This window comes from Uloborus diversus, chromosome 2 (assembly GCF_026930045.1).
Source record: "Uloborus diversus isolate 005 chromosome 2, Udiv.v.3.1, whole genome shotgun sequence".
Classification (NCBI taxonomy): Eukaryota; Metazoa; Arthropoda; class Arachnida; order Araneae; family Uloboridae; genus Uloborus; species Uloborus diversus.
In genome coordinates, this window is record NC_072732.1 from 189579697 (window position 1) to 189601773 (window position 22077).

General features: G+C 37.6%; 1 long non-coding RNA gene across 1 annotated transcript in view; it reads left to right on the plus strand.

Moving 5' to 3' along the window:
* The window catches only part of LOC129216221 (uncharacterized), a 78907-nt gene that overhangs the window by 35042 nt on the left and 21788 nt on the right, over positions 1-22077 (plus strand). Inside the window, exon 6 of the long non-coding RNA XR_008580176.1 lies at positions 2924-3057. This is a non-coding gene — a long non-coding RNA (uncharacterized LOC129216221). The remainder of the gene's footprint in view (positions 1-2923; positions 3058-22077) is intronic.

Genomic DNA, 22077 nt, shown 5'->3' on the forward strand with positions numbered 1-22077 from the left:
CACTATGAATAAAATGTAAACGATTTCAGTTGTCTTTTCAATCATTAATTATTTTTAAAAGTAAATTTTTGAAAATACTTCTTTTATTGCTTACGAAATTAATTTAAAACGTTTATGTCTATTACGAATCAAATTTCTGCCCGCTTTCGTGCTCTTCATTGACACCCAAGTATTTTTAAAAAATTTCGTGACCAAAACTAAAGGTTTGCCCGGAGGTGAGGCGTCATTTCATAGCATGACCACCCCCCGCCCCTAAAATGGTAGTCTGTATCCGCCCCTGGACGTTGCGTCGTTGAAACGCCAAAAGTAAAATTGAACAAAGACTGCGTGGTCTGCCGACCCACACTTTTGCGGAACGTACTCAGAGGCGCCTCGACGGGAGGTCACTCTGACCTCCCAAAAATGGCCTTATTTGGCAAATTTTGTCTGACGATTCGGAAAAAAATATTATCATTCGGTGAAATTTGGAGTTCTGTTCGGCAGACTATGGAATTCCATTCGACAAAATTATCATCATTTGGCGAAATTTGGAGTTCCTTTCGGCAAATTGAAAATTTCCTCCCTCCCAAAAAATTTACGTTTGGGGTGTCCCTGAACGTACTGCAGTAGTAGTTTGCTGTTTCATTGAAACAATGTCCTTCTTGAAAGGACTAGTTCGATTTCAGGTACGTATCAACAGCGTGTCCTTGTTTAAATAGCAATTCCTATTTTCGCAACAGTTAGTCTTAGATGCATACAACAAAAACAAACATGGTCAAAATAGACAGGCTACGGAGTTAATATATTGAAGGTTTGAAGCTAAAAAAAATTAGTGAAATAGTACAAAATCTACTTTTTTATATGGTCCCTAAATCCCCCAGTTTAGAAATCAAAAGCATGAAAAAACAATTCGAGCACAAAACATTCGACAATATGACAAATATTCACCGAGATATGAAACGCTGCGAATTGTGACTTACACCATTCTTTACTGGCAGTCAAAACAACTTTTGAGGTGAAATATAGAGGCTAATCAGGATTTAAATTTACACGTGCGCAAAGAGTTTTCTCAAATTGCACAAGTTTTTGCAGCGTGTTTTATGTATTATAGCACAGCAGTTGCATTTTTCAACAGCAATGAAAAATATAAATACTTTTTTTTTTGCTTCGACAACAAGACATACTTCTGAAAGAGCTTCATGTTCTGATCTAATCTTCTGAACGGTCCCTTAACGCTTTGAACTCGATTATCTACTTGAGTTTTGGTCGAATTTTTCAAATGTTTCGTGTTGGTGTTATTCTTTTTTGAAAATCACTTCCCTAAACACAAGTTAGGGGACCTGAGGTCCGAATAAAAAGTTTAATTTCGTACTTTTCACGTCTTTTATTTTTCACTTCAAACTACATACTAGTTATTATAAACACCAAATGTTATACAAATAATAATACTTGCTAAAATAAACAAAATATTTGATGTAACAAAATAAAACATTAAGTTTTTTTTCATCTTGGTTGAGTGTTTTGATCACAGCGTGATTTCTTTATGGATAATATCGACTGAATACTGTATGCAACGGCTCAACCAAAAGAAATTTCACAAACAAAATAAAAGAATGAAATTAAAGATCAAATTAAAGTAAAAAGTAATATGCCTGTAGTCATTGCTTTTTGAAATAATAATTCAAACTGTGCTAATTTTCATGGTCAACAAAACGTTACGATTGTAAAGAATCCTTTGAATATGCCATTTTCATTATAAAAAACAAAATACAGTCGAACATGCTTATAACGAACCCTGATTTAACGAGAACCCTGATTTGGCGAGAAAATTAGAGATACTTGGTTGGTACAATGCTAAATCTATGGGAGCGTAACTCTCTTTTAACGAGCAAACATCGCTTAAAGCGAGCAATATTTCTGTGACTTAAATTTCTGTTGACACTTACAGCTAAATTTATCCTTTTTTGGGAAAATTTTCTTTAACATTTCGAAGTCAACCGATGAGGGTACTTTTTTTAAATTTGTGGTGTATAGAAGCATTGTAAAATTATTTATGTGTGTGCTTGTGTATTCTTCAAAAAACAATGACAAAAGAAACAGATAATCAGACAGTTCACCGCAAATTATCCAACGAATTTGGTGCTACATAAAGATTAAAAAGAAGAAAAAAGCGACTAAAATGAATTTTTACTTAATTTTACAAAAAAGGAAGTATCGTATTCGCAAAAAAAATTTCACTCAAAAATCGACCTTAATTTCCATTTTGTTTACCCCCGAATGAATGTTGAGGGTTTTTTTTTTTTTTTTTTTTTTTTTCCCCGACTCGACCACACGTCGATAAGTGCCTAAGAACGTCTAGACACGCGAAATATAAATTTTGACGATTCCCAAGATAGTTACAAAGAGTTTTCTCGTAACGTCTGTATGTATGTATGTGCGTATGTATTCTAGCTGTGCACCTCCCCTTTTGGTTGCATTCGGGAGTTTCTAAAGGGGTCTTTTGCCCCTTTTTGGGGGGAAATAAATCATTGTTACTTTCGGTGTAAACTCAAGTGGTGTTATAATTTGGTGGACACTTGGCGATACATCGCCAGTCTTTTGGTCGCCAAGCTTTGTCGCCAACTTGGCGACAAATTACGCCATTTTTTTAAAAAAATCTGATTTCAATATCGCCATTGTTGGTGATATTTAGAGAGTAAACTATTGAATCACATTAACATTGCCAATAATGGGAAAATGACAATGAATTGGAGTAAAAGGAAGTCATGTGATGCACACACCAGGTCGTCTATATTTTTTTCACGAACTTTTTTTTTTACGAGCGCTTCGTTATAACGATCAAATACTGTGGTCGATTTTGCGTTCGTCATAAGCGAGTCTGACTTTATTGCCTCAAAAATGAACTCTCTTTTTTAACCGATTGAAAGGAAAATTAATGTTTCAGGTTTATTTCAACTGACGATTGGCATCCTCAATGGTGTGGTGCACGTCGTAATGTACACCTATTGCGGGCTAGCAGCGGCTGGGATAAAGCAAGAGTATTTGTGGTGGAAAAAGTACATAACCCGACTGCAAATGGTGAGTGACTGTTTCAATTTGAATTTTATTGATGTTTCTTTCGTCACTTCTAGAAATGCTAGAATTACATATTCCTATTTTTATTCCCCGACACACAAAGGAAGAGAGTTATAAGTTTGATGTGTCTGTGTATCTGTGTGTCTGTCTGTGGCACTCTAGCCCCTAAACGGATGGACCTATTTTGAAAAACTTTTTTTTGTTCGAAAGGAGAGTTGATCGAGAGTGTTCTTAGCTAGGTTGCATCTTTGGAAGCCATTAATTAACGAAGATGTTAATTAAAAACCTCTTAAAGGTTTTTCGCGATTTTTGCAGTGAAAACATAGTTAAAAAATTTTAAATTTAATACCAAAATAAAGATAATTTTTTCCGCGTCTGATAGAATGTGTTTGAAACTTCCATGTTTCATAGAATTCGAATTATAACGTTTTTTTGAAGCAGATTTTAATAACGGCTAAGCCTTTATTCACGCGATTGATAACCGAATTCATTATAGGCCGACAAGGAAATAAAACGAAAAGATTTAAAAATTTTATCTGTTGCCAGTTCATATTTAATAAAATACTTGATAGTGATTTTTAATAATATAAGGCTTTTAAACAGATTTTCAATTTTCCCTCTTGATTCTACGGTTGCGACTCAGTCGGTTTTTTTTTTTTTTTAATTTTTAATTTATCGCAGCTTGTGGTGTTAAATACGCAAGTAATGAATTTATTACTGACTCCTAACTACTTTTTTCGTACGAGCAGCATTCTTTATGAAACCTGCAAACTGAGAAATTTTCAGATTTTGTAAAGATTCCTGACTTCAAACTTCCATGCATAATTAGGGGAAACCCGGGTAACGTGGATACCTTAAGCTTTTCTTGATTATTGTCGTTTAGTTACAACTTTAGAAACTGAAACAAATGTTTATAATCAGTCTTCATTTAATGCACTTGCGTAATGCAATAACAGTAGTCCTTAATATTGTAACGGATTCGGTGCGACTTCCACTTTCTTGAAATGAAGACACAGTTCTTGATAAAAAACACAGGAGATTTATTTACACTATGTACAGGAGAAATCGTTAACAACTGCTAAACTAATCATCAGCAATTAAGCAAAAATCACCCAACACCGTAAACTTAACGGTTACACACGTATTTACTTCCAAATACGAAAACAACACAGCGAAATGCCTCGCTATAAACAGAGCTAATACACACTCTCAGTACAAATTCTCAATCGAAACTCCCCTCTTTATCACGCAGGACGCTTTTATAAACATCGAAGAATTTTCCACAACATTCTTACCTCTTCTCGAAATGCGTAGACCGTTATCAAATTTTATCAATGAAAAGAAAAGAAAATAGGGGTTCGTATACTTTAGCCGAATGAAAAGGGGTTGTATATTCATTACGGGAAACTATTTACAGGTTACGTTACTACAATAATTACTATTTACAGGATTTGTAACATTGCCCCCTTCCTAAGGACTGCACGTCCCGGGCAGTACAATCCCCAGAAAGGGTGCCAAACTTCTATCACATGTTCACAAATACACACAATAAATAATAACCAATAATGCATAGGAAACACAATAATAACAAGAAATATTACTAAACATTAAAAGCAAAAAAATTATCTACAACCTTTATGTTATCAACCATTGTTGTTTACGTAAAACTCATTAACTATGGCCATAGTACGGGGGCTAACCGATCATAATGTACAACCCTAGACCATTAGGTGATTTTTGGATCCTCACTACGACGTCATTTAGTCGGTTAAGGACTTTGTTGGGTCCATCCCAATGCGACTGCAATTTGGGTGACAGACCTTTCCGTCGGATGGGATTCCATAACCAAACCTTGTCGCCTTCGTTTAATTCATGTCCAGTAGACCTTGTGTCGTATCGGGTCTTCATCTTCTCCGCTGCGATGTTGATTCGCTCTCGTGCGAAGTTATGAACGTCTTCCAACCGGGCCTGGAGATCCTGGATGTACTCCTCAGGCGATGCAGGCGCATCCGGAGGACGACCGAAGACGAGATCACAAGGTAGCCTTAGCTCTCGTCCGAAGAGCATCTGAGATGGGGCATATCCGGTCGTCTCGTGGACAGCACTGCGGTAGGCCAGCAGGAACAAAGGTAGCTTCTTGTCCCAATCCTGTTGATTTCTGGAGACCATAAGTGAGAGATTATTCAGGATTGTGCGGTTAAATCTCTCCACCATGCCGTCCGATTGTGGGTGTAGTGGTGTTGTCCTAGTTTTCTCAATTCCGAGAATTTGACATAGGCCCTTAAACACAGCAGAGATGAAATTCCTCCTTTGATCGGAATGAATCTGCAAAGGTGTTCCGTATCTCAAGATCCAATGTTGGACCAGAGTCTCTGCTACGGTGGTAGCCTCTTGATCTGGAATGGGATATGCTTCCGGCCATTTGGTGAAGTAGTCGATGGAAACAAGAATGTATTTGTTCCCATCAGCAGTTCTTGGTAGAGGACCCAGGATGTCGATCCCAATTCGTTCGAAAGGAGCTCCAACGTTGTACAGATGTAGTTTCCCTCTGCTTCTCTTCTTCGGTCCTTTACGAGCAGCACAGGCGTCACAAGAATGGCACCACTTCTCCACGTCATCCTTCGCCTTGCTCCAGAAGAAGCGTTCCCGAACTTTATTGAGGGTTTTCAAGACACCAAAATGTCCTCCAGTCGCACTACTATGTATTTCTTTCAGAACATCTGAAATCCTTGATCGGGGAAGTAGTAACTGCCACCTAGATGTTTTGCCGTCGTCAGATTCCCATTTCCGGTACAAAACGCCGTTCCATAAATGGAGTGAATTCCATAAAGCCCAGTATCTTTTTGTTGCAGGACTAAAGATGGAAACGTCCTGCCAGCTAGGTCGCCGACTGTCACTCTCCATGAACTCCAAAATTGGTTTTATGTCGGGGTCTTCAAGTTGATCTTTTCGAACTTGGTCGTCACTCCATTGATCAGATTCTGAAGATGTTGGAGTCACTGTCACCTGATAGGCAGTAGGGCTAGTCGTTCCATACTGTTTCTCGATTCGGGAACAATAATTGCGGTTCTCAGGACAGGGTCTCCTTGATAAAGCGTCTGCATTACCGTGAGACAACCCTTTTCGGTGCTTGATCTCCTGGCCTTCTGGATTCCTGAAGTTCAAAAGCCAAGTTAACGAGGCATGATCTGTAAGAAGCAGAAATTTTCGGCCGTAGAGGTAATGATGGAAGTGTTCTACAGCTTTCACTATGGCCAGTAACTCCTTTCTGGTGACGCAGTAATTTCGCTCCGACTTTGATAAGCATTTGCTCCAGTAAGCGATGACGTGTTCATTGCCGTCAATTTCTTGGGATAAAACAGCTCCGATGCCCTCGTGGCTCGCATCAGTGTCTAGGATGAAGGATTTTCCAGGCTGAGGATATGAGAGAATAGGCGTTGATGTTAAAGCCTCCTTCAGTCGTAGAAATGCATCTTCGCATTCTTTGGACCATTCAAACTTTTGCTTGCTCTCCGTCAGCTTATGCAAAGGTCGTGCAATGTTGGAAAAACCCTTCACAAACTTCCTGTAGTACGTGCAGAGCCCCAGGAAACTTCGCAGCTGATGAATGTTTTCGGGACGACTCCAACTCTTGACCGCGGATACCTTTTCTGGATCGGTTTGTACACCCTCAGAAGAGATGATGTGACCAAGGTAGTTCACTTCCCGGCGGAACAAATTACATTTGGACGGGCTTAACTTCAGATTGGCTTCCTTAAGCTTTTCCAGCACCTTCCTAAGATTTGCCAGATGTTCTTCGAAACTGCGTCCCACGATGATGATATCGTCTAAGTAGACCAGACAGGATTCGTAGGAAAGTCCTCTTAACACTGTCTCCATAAGACGCTCGAACGTAGCTGGTGCATTGCAGAGGCCGAAGGGCATCACTTTAAACTGCCATAAGCCTTGTCCAGTTGTAGATGCTTACTTTTCTCGGTCCTCAGGGTGTATCTCAACCTGCCAGTAGCCGCTCTTCAAGTCCAGGGTCGAAAACCACTTGTGTCCGGAAAGAGTGTCCAAGGTGTCGTCTATCCGTGGAAGAGGGTAACTGTCTTTCTTGATGATTTCATTCAGCCGTCGGTAATCGACACAAAAGCTGGTGGAGCCATCTTTCTTTCGGACTAAGACGATGGGAGAAGCCCAAGGACTGGATGAAGGTTCGATAACATCATTCTCCTTCATCTCTTTCAGGAGGGTCTCAACTTCTTCCTTCTTGGCGAATGGTAGTCGTCTTGGATGCTGTTTAATAGGGGGGGGGGGGTGTTCTCCAGTGTAAATCCTATGCTGCGTCAAATTCGTACGGCCAACATCCTCCGATGCTGATGAAAACAGATGCTTGAAGTCATCCACCAATTGTTCCGCAGCAGTTCTTTGATCTTTCGATAATCCCGCACTCCCAATTAACTTCGATGTCAAGGACTCAGAAGACACAGTCTCGGGGGAATTGATTCTTCTAATGATGCAGTTTACTGGAGTACAAGTTGCCAACACTTCACCCTTTCGGATATTCCTTGGCCTTTCACTCACGTTGGCGACTCTCACAGGAATTAGAAAGGTCCACAAGCGTAGATGCTACCAGCACTCCTTTTAGGTTATTGTTTAGGTTAGGGTATTCAATGAGGCCGAATCTAAAGCTGTTGTTTTCTTCAATGGAGCCAGGTATCAATGATTCTGACCTTGAGGGAATCGATAAATCTGTTTGGGCTATTATTTGATGAGCGGACTTTACATCACTTTCTGCGGGGAAAACGGCTATGTCTTCTCTCGTCGAGTGCAGCTCATTAGTCTTGAAGTCGAGGTTGAAGTCATACTTCTTTAAAAAGTCCAATCCGAGAATGAAGGGGTCCGTGATATCAGCAACGAATGCCGTATGATGGTAAGTGGCATTTCCAAACACAATTTCTAAGTTTACTTTACCTTCAATCTCGTTCTTGTCACCTGTCACAGTTTGGAGGGTAACACAGGGCGGCGTCCATAGAATGTTGAGTCCAAATTGACGAGCCGCATCTGTTCTAATGATTGGCTCCAGTGTCAATAATCAGTTCGCAGGGAAACCCGTTTACATATGCGTAAACAAACAGTTCATTACTGCCGCCACTCGTCGATGAAATCTAGAAAACTTTAAGATGGGGCTCATTCCAATTTGGCGACCTCCGCCCCGCGAGATTGCCATGTCTTAGTTTTCCTGGACCTGAGAGGGAGAGGTGCTCCTCCCTCTGGTTTCTTGGCGAGCTTCACAGTTTCTTCGTAAGTGACCCTCGCCGCCGCATTTCTAGCACTTAAGTGGTTGTCGATTTTGGTCCTTGGGAGCCGAAATCCTTTCGAGGGTTCCTGCAATTTCTTTCATTTGCTTTTCAAGTTCATCAAAACGTGACGAAACCGGATCAAGCTCATCAGTTTTCACGCCGCGGATTGAATGGCGATCCTTGCGGGTTGCTTGCTGAGCGGCCTCCAACTTCATCGCATACACAACAGCAGAATTCAGGTCTTTGACATCCGCCATCCGTAGCGCTTTCTGGATTTCCGGATTTCGAACCCCGTCGATGTAGTAATTGAGTGCCAGGTTGTCTCGAACATCCGCAGGGCAGTCGCAAAAAGCAAGATGAGACTGTCTCTCGATGTCCGCCGCAAGCTCTTGCAGGGTTTCCCCGGTTTTCTGGAAACGGGACTTCAACTGGAGTCGGCCGAAATCTTTCTGGCACTTCTCACCGAAGCGAAGCTCCAACGCAGATGTGAGGGCGGCGAAATCCAGGCGCTGGCCGTCCGGAAGGGTCTGAAAAATGTCCGCTGCGTCACTTCTCAGGGATGCTGCAAGATGTTAGGCCTAGTAGCAGAGCTTCCGCCACTATCATGAATTGAGTTTTGTAAACCTGCCACTAAGTTTTCCCATCATATCTGGCAAGTTTAATGGACGGTCGAGCAACCGATGTGGGAGCGCCAAACTGTACAGAGCAGCTTTCCGCGGTCGCCAATCTCCTTTCCAGGTCTTTAAAGATGTCTTCTTTAAGTTGATGAAATTTTCTATCTTCTTCTTCCAATTTATTTTCTACAGCATTGCATCGGCCTTCAACGGTACTCAATTTTTCTTCAAATTTCTCTTCGATTTTATTTTCCACTGCGATGAATCGGCCTTCAACTGCTTCAAACTTTCCTTCAATAGCATCAACTCCGATGCTCTATCTCATTAAATTTATTTTCCATCACAGTCTTTACCGAAGTAAGGTTGTTTTTAATTTCCTCTTGGTTAGAAGCTAAATCATTTTTCAGCACCATTAAATCACTTTTCAATCGTTCTTGATTAGCCGCAATGTCATTTTTTAATTGTTCTTGATTAGCCGCCATATCATTTTTTAATTGTTCTTGATTTGCAGTAAAACTTGCAGTCAAATAACTTTTTAATTGTTTTTGATTAGCCGCCATATCATTTTTTAATTGTTCTTGATTAGCCGCCATATCATTTTTAATTGTTCTTGATTAGCCACCATATCATTTTTTAATTGTTCTTGATTAGCCGCCATATCATTTTTAATTGTTCTTGATTAGCCGCCATATCACCCTTCACAGAGTTGATTGCGTCAAGAAGTTGTTTTAATTGTTCATCCATTGCGCGAGTAATCACCATAAAAATAAAGTCCAAATTCAAAAAGTTTTTATGAAAAAAATGTCCAAAGTCACACTTACTCCTAGAAAGTCCCGCGTTGGGCGCCAAATTGTAACGGATTCGGTGCGACTTCCACTTTCTTGAAATGAAGACACAGTTCTTGATAAAAACACAGGAGATTTATTTACGCTATGTACAGGAAAGAGCGTCAACAACTGCTAAATTATTCATCAGCAACTAAGCAATTATCACACAACACCGTAAACTCAACGTTTACACACGTATTTACTTCCAAATACGAAAACAACACAGCGAAATGCCTCGCTATAAACAGAGCTAATACACACTCTCAGTACAAATTCTCAATCGAAACTCCCCTCTTTATCACGCAGGACGCTTTTATAAACATCGAAGAATTTTCCACAACATTCTTACCTCTTCTCGAAATGCGTAGACCGTTATCAAATATTATCAATGAAAAGAAAAGAAAATAGGGGATCGTATACTTTAGCCGAATGAAAAGGGGTTGTATATTCATTACGGGAAACTATTTACAGGTTACGTTACTACAATAATTACTATTTACAGGATTTGTAACAATATTAATTACATTATCTTACTACTATTATATATGCGAAAGTTTGTCTGTATGGATGTATGGATGTTTGGATGTATGGATGTATGGATGTTTGTTACTCTTTCACGCAAAAACTACTGAACGGATTTTGATGAAACTTTACAATAATATAGCTTATGCATCAGAATAACACATAGGGTAGTTTTCGTCCCGTTATGGGGGGCAAAACCCCCCTTAGGGAGTAATAAAATACAATTTTCGTATAAATTCTCTAATATAGGGATGAAAAAATACTTGCACATATTTACATTATATGTCCATCGAAAGCTCTGATTTTTCTGCTGAAGGTGGCACTTATTCGAAATTTCTAAGTAGAATAAAAAAAGAGTTATGAGCTTTTTAGTTCCATGTTCGAAGGCTTTCCTAAACTCAATACAGTATTAAGTGTATCATCTCAACTCCCTGTCGATAGCGACTATTGTTGTATTGTTGACTATCTTTGCTTTTCGTGACTGTTCAAGGCTTTTCTCAAGTCAAATCTTGAAGTAAGATTTTTGCACACGATTGGCAAATAATACATGATTTGGCTGATCATTTTCCATTTAAACGGAACTTTAGTGTAATTAATGGTTTTTATTATTATTTATGCTGATTGAACACTTAATCATTATCCAATCAACCAGCAGATCGCCAAAATTTTTGCAGAAATATTTCCGTAGTTGATGCATTTGGCAGTTTTTTTTCAATGTCGCTGTTTTTGAAGCCGAAGACTACGTCATAATGTTTCTCAGTTTTCACCATGTAAACAAAATATCGCCAATCAAAGAATCTTTAAAAAACTTTTTTTACTGTTTTAAATAATCCAGCAACTAAATTAAGCAAATCCATAAACAGTACAAAAACTTCCATTAATTTTTCCTTTTTGCACAATTTCAAACAATCGCTAAATTTAGCTACTTATTTTGGAAACATTTCGAATGAAACTCTTTAGCGCCATTTTATGGTGACCAAAAGTATCTCAGCTCCTGGCGATAATATCTTTGTAACGAAAATTAATCTATCGTTTTTACAAAGTAAGGAAAGAAGGAGGGAGCATCATCGAAGATATCCCAAAACGATTCCCGCAAATTCGGTAAAATCGCACCAAGAGCCCACAATGATTGAAATTTCCCAAAATAACTAAAGCAAGTATAAGGGGATAACGAGCAACGTCAATAGCAATACAGAGAAGGTTTTAGACTCCACGTTAAAAAAAAAAAAAAAAAAAAGTATCAACAGATTAATCTTTTTAAACATGAGAAGAATAATTTCATGTTTTGGAAATTTGTATATGCTTAAATATTGTGCTTTCGTTTCTAAATCAATACTATTTTGTTCTTTATACTTATTGCTATTTTACTTTTATGTGTAAGGAAGAAACTCTACTTTTAATCATGTCAAAAAAATGTGTTTTAAATTCTTTCACTTAAACCAGAAAAAAAAAAAAAAGCAAGTAACGATTTTTTTTCATAATTATTACTGACCCAGACAACGCCGGGTATTTTTGCTAGTTAGATATAAGGCCAGTTTTCAACAATGGCATAAATATTCACTTTGCTCAACAGCCCGGGTAAAGTGGATTCGGTACTAGGGCAAAGCGAACAGCAACATTATTTGTCATAAAACTAAACATCTTCTTCTTCTTCTATCCATCTATCTTCTATACATATAATAAAATAAGAAATGTGTGTGTGTGTGGCGCGCTTTCCGGGAAAACGGTAAGGTCTAAAAAGATGAAATTTGGTATACATTTGCAGTTTTTGCCGAAGATGTGCACCTCGGGCTTCGATTTTTGAAATTTTAATTAGAAAAAAAGTTATTTAATGTTTTATGTGTTTTTTTTGCACTTTTTAATACGTTTTACCTCACAGACCCCGAACCAATGGCACCACACAAATATTTTTTGTACTATAGTGTAGGAAATTTAATTTTAAATATGATGAATGAAAAAATTTTGAAGATAGAGCAGTTTTTGTATTTTTTATGAATTTTTAAAAAAACCTTTAATTTGCATTGTTTTCTGGGTTTTATTTTTTTCTAACATCATCTTGCGAGAAGTTTAAAAGCCTCATTTCTAAAATTTAAGTTGGTAATAGTAAAAACATTTCGCCCTCTTCAGAAGAAAAAAGTTCTTAAAAATACGCAGTAGTTTTTTTTTACAATTTTTTTAATGCTGAACACATTATGTCTTTCCACGCATCGGTCGAAAAAAAGCGTTCTTCAATCTTTTATGTCTCTGACGTCACTATTTGGACTTCAAATCGATATTTAGGATGGAATCTTAATCGCAAACAAATGTTAATCTTTTTTTATAGCTTACTTCTACATTTTATGAAGTGATGACCACGTGTTTTTCGGCAGCGCTTGCTTTTTTTTCCTTCCTTTTTTTTTTTTTTTTGTTTTATTTAGGGATTGCATTAATTTCTTTTTCCATTCCCCCCCACCCCACCCGCCAAACTGGACGTTTTGCTGTATCTATATTAGGCTACATTGCATAGTTGTGCGCATTTATTTCAATAAAAACAGCGAGATTTGTTTTCTTTGTCAAACGCTACACTTTTTGCACACTACGGGGAATTTTGGAGATTTTTTTTTTTTTTTTACAATACATAAATAAAAAAAAACGGTTTTTTGAGTGATCTTTGTTTTTGATAGGAAATGTGCGGGAAGGTTAAAATAAATAGAGATGGATTAGAAAACTTAGAGATAGATCGTAAAGGTAGATAGCCGCCGAAGGTGGCAATCTTTGCGTAAAAATGTGAATGGCACAAAAAAAGATAGAGATGGATTGATTAATACTGCTGCCAAATTTATTGAAACAGCTGCCGAAGGCGGCAAACTTGAAGTAAAAAGGTAAATGACATGTTAGGCAAACAGCCGCCGTAGGTGGCTGCCTGCATAGAATGGCGAATGGCGTAAGAAGGCGAACCAGCTGGTCGTCGCAGGCGGCTATGATGAAATAAGATGTTTGTGTGTGCGTGTGTGTGTGACGCGCTTACCGGAAAAACGGTAAGGTCTAGAAATTATTCCATTCAAATTAATAATAGTATAGATATAGATTGATTGATACCGCCACGAAATTTCTTTAAGCAGCCGCCGAAGGCGGCAACGTTGGCGTAAAAAGGCGGACCAGCTGGTCGCCGCAGGCGGCTTGTTAAAAATAAAATAACCATCGAATATTAAAGGAACATATCCAAAAAACATTTCTTTGCTACAATGCTAATTATTGTAGTTATTGCAAACAAAGAAATTAAACTTAAAAATAAAATAAACATAGAAAATAAAAGGAACATATGTAAAAACATTTTTTTACTGCAGTGCTAATTATTGTTGTTTTAACAAACAAAGAAACTGAACTTAAGAATAAAATAAGCATCGAAAATTAAAGGTTCATATTAAAAAGAATTTTTCTACAATACTAATTATTGCCATAATTATGGAAACAAGCAAAGAAATTTTTTTAAAAAATTCAACATCCAAAATTTAGGAGCATATAAAAAAAAAAAAAAAAAAAAAAAAAAACATTTTTCTGCTACAATACTAATTATTGCAGTTATCACAAACAAAATCATTACAATTTTCGAATGCTGAACACTCTTTATGACACCACTCAGTACAAATATGACATTGTATCCTGTTTTTTATTGACTGATCAGCTTCTTCAATGAACATTTCATCACAGAAAATTAACCTTACATCATCAAATTTCTTTACTTCCTTCTTATCAGTCTCTTATTCAGTCTTATGTTTTGTAGTAGAGATTTTTTATTAGTCATTTCGGTATTTGTTCTTTTTAATAGTCTTCTGAGAAGCTTTAGTCGAAACGTCATCTAGTCACTTAATGACAGTCTTTTTTGATTATTCAAATTTTTGTCTTTGATTGTCCTAGATTGGAGTACTTGCCTGGAGTGTAGATCTCTGTAGTTTTTATTTACGTTTTGTTATTGGTTTTACAGGCTGAGGAATGGGTAGTAAAACTGAAGAACTGTGGTAGTTCGTAGAGCTATCAGGTTTGGGTGAAGCGGCGGGAACATCATTACCTTGGACTTATTCTGTTGTTTCAGATCCCATGGGAGTATAAGGACGGTCTTCAATGGTAGAATTGTCTTGAGATCTTAATATTGAAGGACTTCTAGGTTCGGGTGAAGTGACGTGTCATGACCGGGCAAAGTGAATATGGTATTCACTTTGTCCAATCCGCTATGCCCTTCAGGTACATTTTTGAGGTTACTAAAAATTACTAAAAAACTAGAGCATCTAAACTCGTCGTCTACGGGTAGTTGAAATCTACGTAATCGTACATCAAATCCTACTCATAACAAAGAGCATGTGACAAATAGTATTAAAGTTATAAATGAAACACTAACCTTTGTAAACTAATATTTTTTTCCCCAAAACATACTTAGTTCGCTCACTGGCGTCGCGCGAGGCAAACTTGTCCCGACGTGTTTGCCGCACACGGAGTGGCAACAGGCGACAGTGGCTATGACAACGCGGCTGCCGTCCAACTAATTCTTTGGGAGTTATAGCCAAAATTCGCTTTGCCCGGGGTATCCACTTTAGCGGGGTTTCCCCTATGTGTTTAAATTTTTATTTACTTACAAGAAAATCGCCCGTCAAGGTATGACAGGGGAACTTTACTTCTACATTTGAACGAAGCAATTGCCAGTTTGGTGATATTTTGTTAGTTGAAACTATAATCCCAACTCCCGTGAATTAACCTTAACTCCAGTAGGTAGCGTTCATTGTTGACCATTTTTTCGTTTCGTAATTCCCCTGAAATGACATTCTTACAAGTAAAACGGTTCAGTTACCAGATCGAGTTCAGCCTTGTCACGATAAAGCCTTTCCCTGCATTTTAAGTATTGCCAAAACACATTATCAAATTATCATGCCGTGTCGCATGATCGCACCGTTGTTCAAACACGCGCGTTACTCGATCATCAGCTATTATATATATGAGGATTGAGCAATCACTATTTGCTCATTATTCTCACTTGAAACAAATTTCATGATGCTTTGACTGTTTAGATTGCCATGACAACGTGAATACGTTTAGCTCGTTGTTTTAATAATTATTAAGAGTACAAATTTTTGTGACAATGGTTACAAATCATTCAAGGCTTAACTTAAGCCTGAGTCATTCCATGTCAAATGATCTTGGGGTCCCCACTCGACTAGAGCACCACCGTGCTAGAGTCAATGCCTGTTATCTGGCAACGATACATCTGATGACGTAAACACAGCTCGGCCTAAGGCTCCTATATATACTAGAGCCGCTATATGGACAGACCGACGCATCAGCTTAAGTTTAGCCATTTTGGATTGGATTTTTCATTGTTGCACTGTTAGGGTTACTACAGCAAAATTTTGGATTTCGCCAGAATTGCCGAAAATAATATTTTATTTTATAAACAATTCACATGCCGCTAATAACTGCTCAAAGAGAACAATCACCAAACGCGATAACTCGCCAGAAAGGCAGCCACTTAAACAGGCGCTCCGATCCAAAATGGCTAATCTTAAGCGGATGCGTCGGCTCGTATATACAGGGACCTTAATATGTACCAGCCGACGCATCAGCTTAAGATCAGCCTTTTTTGGATCGGAGCGCGAGTTTGATTGGTTGTCTTTTCTGGCGATTAATCGCGTTTGGTAATTGTTCAACGCCGGCGAATATTAGCGGCACGTGAATTGTTTATTAAATAAAGTATTATTTTCGGTAAATTTGGCGAAACCCGAAACTGTGCTGTGGTAACCCAAGCAGTGCAACAATGAAAAATCCGATCCAAAATGGCTAAACTTAAGCTAATGCGTCGGCCTGTCTATATAGCGGCTCCAGCTCGGCCAGTTTACCTTTAAAATTTCTCTTTAGTCCAACGAAAATCTATTTAGTCCATAAATGTGTTGTCCAACTTCGCAAAGGAAATTACTTTTTCGTTTCCACAGGAGAGCAAAAAACGTCATTTTTTCCCTGGATCTATACGAACTGATCCATTGGATGCTAGATTTTAGAAATATTGCTAATTAGATGGATCATCTTGATCTTTATCTTTACTAATAATAAAGCTGAATGTCTCTCTGACTGTCAGGTTCTCTGTGACGCGCACAGCGCCTAGACCGTTCGCCCGATTTTCTTGAAATTTGGCAAGTTAGTTTGTAGCATGGGGGTGTGCACCTCGATATGATTTTTCGAAAATTCGATTTGGTTCTTTTTTATTACAATTTTAAGAACAAAATAATCATAAGAAGGACGAGTAAATTACGAAATTATCATGACGTGAAACTGTAACATGGGCACAAGCCAATTGCCGAAAAAATTAACCTTGCATTATTTGTAAATATACAGGTCAACCAAAAGACCTTTTAATTTTCTATTACGATCAAAGACGTGCGGGTATTACTAGTAATAACGTAAGATCACATTGAATCTGATTCATACTTGTGGTTGCAGCAGAGTGTAAATGTTTAGCTCCATATGAGTTTTGGAGCATTGTGAATGATTTTTCTTATGATGAATTGCCGAGAAAGATGCACATAAGTAATGTCTCATCTTATAGATGTTGTACTGCAAGTACAAGTACATAATGATGACAAAAAAAATGTGACTTTGTGTTACATGGACATTGCATTTTTACATTTAAGTTTCAAGTGTGATTTCGGCTCAAGAAAAGCTGACCATCGATAGAAAATTATCTTTGAATTCCTCGCATCATTAGATAAGAAAAATTCTGACAGGGAGGGCTAACTTACCCTTATCCCCGTATGTAAGAAATATAGTAGTTTTGTATAGTTACAGCATTAGGTATTCAAAAGTTTCTACATTATCCACATGGGTATAATTACTTCGGTTAATTTGGGTATAATAATACCCGATAATTCCGAAAAACATCCAACGTCTTACAAAAATCGTAATTCCAATCCCCATCCTTGCCATTCTCAATAACCCAAGTTCTTGCTTACAATCGGCCATTCTACAATCTAGTCGTCGACGACCTAGAGTATATAGTATTGCAAGTGAATAGGCAACTTCTTGGCTCTTTGCTTACGGAATGTATATACTTCGTCGTTCATATGCTGTGTAGTCTCATCAATCTCGGGAAACGGGGAGATGAGTTCGCTCGACGGTAACGGTTCGCTAGCTTATAATTCATCATCTGAATAGCTGCACGTCACATTGTCTAGTGTGCTATCTTCTTCGTTCACAATGTGAAATAGTTTGATTTGTGAAGCGTGTGCAGTAGTCGTATGTGGCCGCCTTTTGCGCCCTTGCCCTTGTGTTCGGAAGTCCGCAACTTGATACACATCTGATGGTAGGACTTTAATTATTGCAAAAGGACCTCGGTACTTGATTTGAGTTTTAGTGCCACTTCCACTACATTCCGGCGCTCGTTTTATCACAACCACATCGCCAACTGAATACTTATAAGCTTCGCAATGACGTTTGTCAAAACCATGTTTCATTTTCTTCTGAGCTTTCAAAATGTTTTCCCGGGCTTCTTCTCGGAGTGATTCAGGTCGTGAGTATTCATCGGAATCAGGCAACAAATCTTTTGGAAAATCTCCAAGCTTCACTGGCTTAAAACCGTATAACAGTTCAAAGGGTGGTTTACCTGTCGATTTGCTTGATGTCCAATTTATACACCGTTGAACATCAGATAGCATTTTATCCCAATCTTTGTGAGAATCCTTTCGAGCAGCTGACGATATCATTGGGATAAGAACACGATTTATTCTCTCGACTTGAGCGTTTTCTTGTGGTCTTTGACTGCAATTCAATGTATGTTTTATACCATACTTTGAACAAAACTCTTCAAAACTATCTGACTTGAAACATTGTGCACGATCTGTTACCACACGATTAGGAAGGACTTCCAATATCATTTATAAATTCTTCAAAGTGTTTTAAAACACATTTAGATGAGCAGCTGGAACAAGGACGTAAACGTACAAATTTTGTCAAGTTATCAACAAATACCAAGAGTTCGTTATTGCGATTTGAACTTAGAACAAAAGGACCCAGAAAATCTAAATGAATTATGTCAAATGGTCGTTTTACTGGTGGGATAGAGTTTAGTTTTCCTTGAACTTTTCCTGATAGAATTTTCGCAAAAGCACATGTTTCGCATTGTCGTATATGTTGTCTAATGTAGCTGATCATCCGGGGAAACCAAAACTGTTGAGATATTAAAGAGACAACTTTATCTACTCCAAAATGTCCAGTAAAATCATGAAATCGTACAGCAAGATACTTTCGCATCGACTTGGGCATTACAAATTGTTTTTTTTTTCTTCCCATCTACAACTGGCACATGGTATAAAATGCCGTTGATAAGTTCAAATTTGGCATCAAGATTCTTCTGCTTGTTCAGTTTAGGGTTTTTCAACATTTCAATACAGTAAAACCTGTTAAGTTGACCACCTTTGTAAGTTGACCACCTGTCTATGTTGACCGCTTTTGTCAGGAACGGAATTAGTCGTATCTTGTATAATGAAGGAAAACCTCTGTAACTTGACCACCTTTCTATCTTGACCACCTGTCTATCTTGACCACTAATGTACCCCGAATTTGGTTTGGAGTATTGTAAAAAACCCTTTGTAAGTTGACCACTTAGTTTATTTTTTATAACTCAATTTAGGAAATTATTTTATTTTATTATTATTACTTTTTTTTATAGCTTTCCAAGAATATTTTTGATGCCAAACCAGCATTTTACCAACTAAATAAAACAGCTGCATAACTAAACCTCTTTGTAAGTTTAACCATTTTGGAAAACTACTAAGAACCAGATTCTCCAAACTTGCTTTTCTTTTGTTGTTCTATTTGAGATTACCTTTTGTACTCTCTGTTCAATGAAAACATGTGTCAGTAGAAAAGTACAAAGTATTTTTTTCCAGTTGCAATATTTTGTGGCAGCACTGGAATTGTACTAGAGTAAAAGTTACTTGCATTGCAGTATTTCTGGTGCAATGGATTAAGAAATAGGTCATTTTCAACTGCCTTTTAGAACTGTGAGAGTTCAGCTTGTTGCTCTTTGTGTTATAGTTTTACATATAATGGCTTCAAAAAGAAAGTTAGTTGAACTTGAGATTGGTTAAAAGTATGAAGTATTAAAATTTATTGAAAAAAGAGAAATCCAGAAAATATTAGCTGACTCATATGGAATTTCCAAAACTAGTGTCTAATAAGTGCGCCAAACTTTAATAAGGAGTTATTTTGTTGAAAAGTAGATCATCAGGGTTATAAATGTATTAAATGTATATGAGAAAAAAAAAGCGAAAAATTTGTTATTTTTGATTAGCTATGAATTTTTAGAAACTATTAATATCAAATAACTTTTAATAAACAATGTTTTTTATTTTTTGGATCAATTTACTGAAATTTTAAATTTACATGACACATTATACATCATTCTGAGAAAGTAACCCAAAAAATAATTTGAATAACATTTTAAATTATTGTTTCAAAGTATTGTTAAACAATGAAAATGAGTTGAACGGAAAGAGTAAGTGTCAATTAGTCAAAAAATGAATACATGGTGCAAGAAATGACAAAAAAAAAAAAAAAAATCATTACCCCCTTTATAAGTTGACCACCTGTCTAAGTTGATCACCAAAGTACTGCACAGCAAGTGGTCAACTTACACAGGTTTCACTGTAATAGCTTGCAGTTCCTCATCTTGTGACTGTATCAGGGCTACTTTGTCCTCTTCCGTAGCAATGTATAACACTATAGGCTCCGACTGATTATCTTTTCCCTTGTCTTGCCTACACTGATTTTCATCATCAGCGTTTTCAATTGGAGCACGACTTAGGGCATCCACATGCAGCATTTGAGATCCAGGTCTTTGTTTTACTTCGTAGTCAAATTCGCTCAATTGCTCAGCCCACCTGGCAATTTGTGGTTTTATATTTCTTTGACTGTTCAAATAAGCTACTGCAGAACAATCCGTAACTAGTTTGAATCTGAGACCAAGAAGCAAGGGTCGAAGTCTATTAACGGACCAAACTACAGCTAATAATTCTAATCTGCTAGAGTGATACTTTTCTTCATCTGTGGTTGTTCTCCAACTAACACAGTAAACAAGATGTAACAAATTATTTTCATCCCGTTGAAGTAACATACCCGGCCATCCCAAAGAACTTGCATCAGTGTGAAGTTCAGTTTCATGACGTGGATCAATTAATTTCAAAACTGGCTTTGACGTTAATATTCTACGAAGCGTCTCAAATGCTTCTTGGTGCCTATAATTCCAGAGAAACGATTGGCCACTCTTCAATAATAGAGTAAGTGGAGCAGCAATGGAGACATATCTTTTAATGAATCGTCAAAAGAATCCTATCAGTCCTAAGAATCGGCGTACTTCTTCCTTAGACTTTGGTACTGGAAATTCAGACATTGCAGAGAGTTTTCTCGGTCCAGGTCGAATACCTTCTCTGGTCACAACAAATCCCAAGTACTCAACTTCAGACATTCCAAACTCACATTTTGATAATTTCAGAGTTAATCCTGCATTACTTAAACGTTTACGCACTTCTCGCAGTTTAATCATCATGGTTTCCAAATCTAAGCATCCAAAAAAAAAAAAAAAAAAAAAAAATCATCCACGAAACACGATACACCATTCCACAATAAATCTCCCAAAGCTAGCGACATACACCGTTGAAACACGGAAGGACCATTCGCTAAGCGAAAACATACGTGTTGGTTCAAAATGCTCATCCGGAGTAGTAAATGCTGCCTTTCGAGAGGATTCATTGTCCATTGGGATCTGGTTAAAACCTTGGCAAGCGTCAAGTATGCAAAACAAATTATAACCAGATAGTTGGTCGAGCAAATCATCAAGGCATGGTAAGGGGAATTTATCTTTGACTGTTTGAGAATTTAATTGCCTGTAATCGATTACCATCCGATATTCCCCGTTTTTTTCTTTACTAGCAAAACTGGACTACTATATTCGGAAGAGCTGTCTCTAACAATTCCTTGTTCTTTTAATTCTTGAATAATATGGCGTAACACTTCCCGTTCATGATGAGAAGCACGATAAGGTGAGCGAGCTACAGGTGAGCTACCTGGTTTTTCAGAAATACACATCAATGCATTATTGACGCATCCAAGTTCATCCGGTTTTAGTGCTATGCATGCTCTGCATTCATTCAATAAATTGCAAATTTCCTGTTGTTGTCGAATGTCTATACAAGGGCCGACTTTAATGTCTTCACGTGTAATCTTTTGCCTAATGACTTCTTTTGCCATAAAAATATTAATTTTTCTACTGTCTTCTACTGAATCAGTTTCATTAGGGATTTGGTCGATCTTGAGAGGCTCAGGTTGTAAAATCCCTCTTTTAATAACGTGATTTTTTTTGAGACGCATAGTTTGGTAACTAAAGTTGGCGACTGGTAGTGTTGTTTTACCACCATCAAGGTAAACGACTGTTTCAAGATTTTCACTTTGTTCCTTAACTAACACAATTCCGTTTTTCTGATCAACGTTGCTTACTACATGGATTAATTGCACTGTACGGGGTTGTATTTGAACAGGTTCGGAAACTCTGAATACAACTTTTTCTGGGGCTTCATCGACTTAGATATTGCACATCTTCTTAAACTCACTGATGTGAAACAGTTTAGACATTCCCTGCTTTCGAAACATGACTAAATCGGGAAAATCTATAATGTCATTTCCACTGAGAATACTAGGTCCCTCAAAAGTGCCATCGGACACCACATAAAGCTTGACATCTGTCAAATTTACATTGTCCAC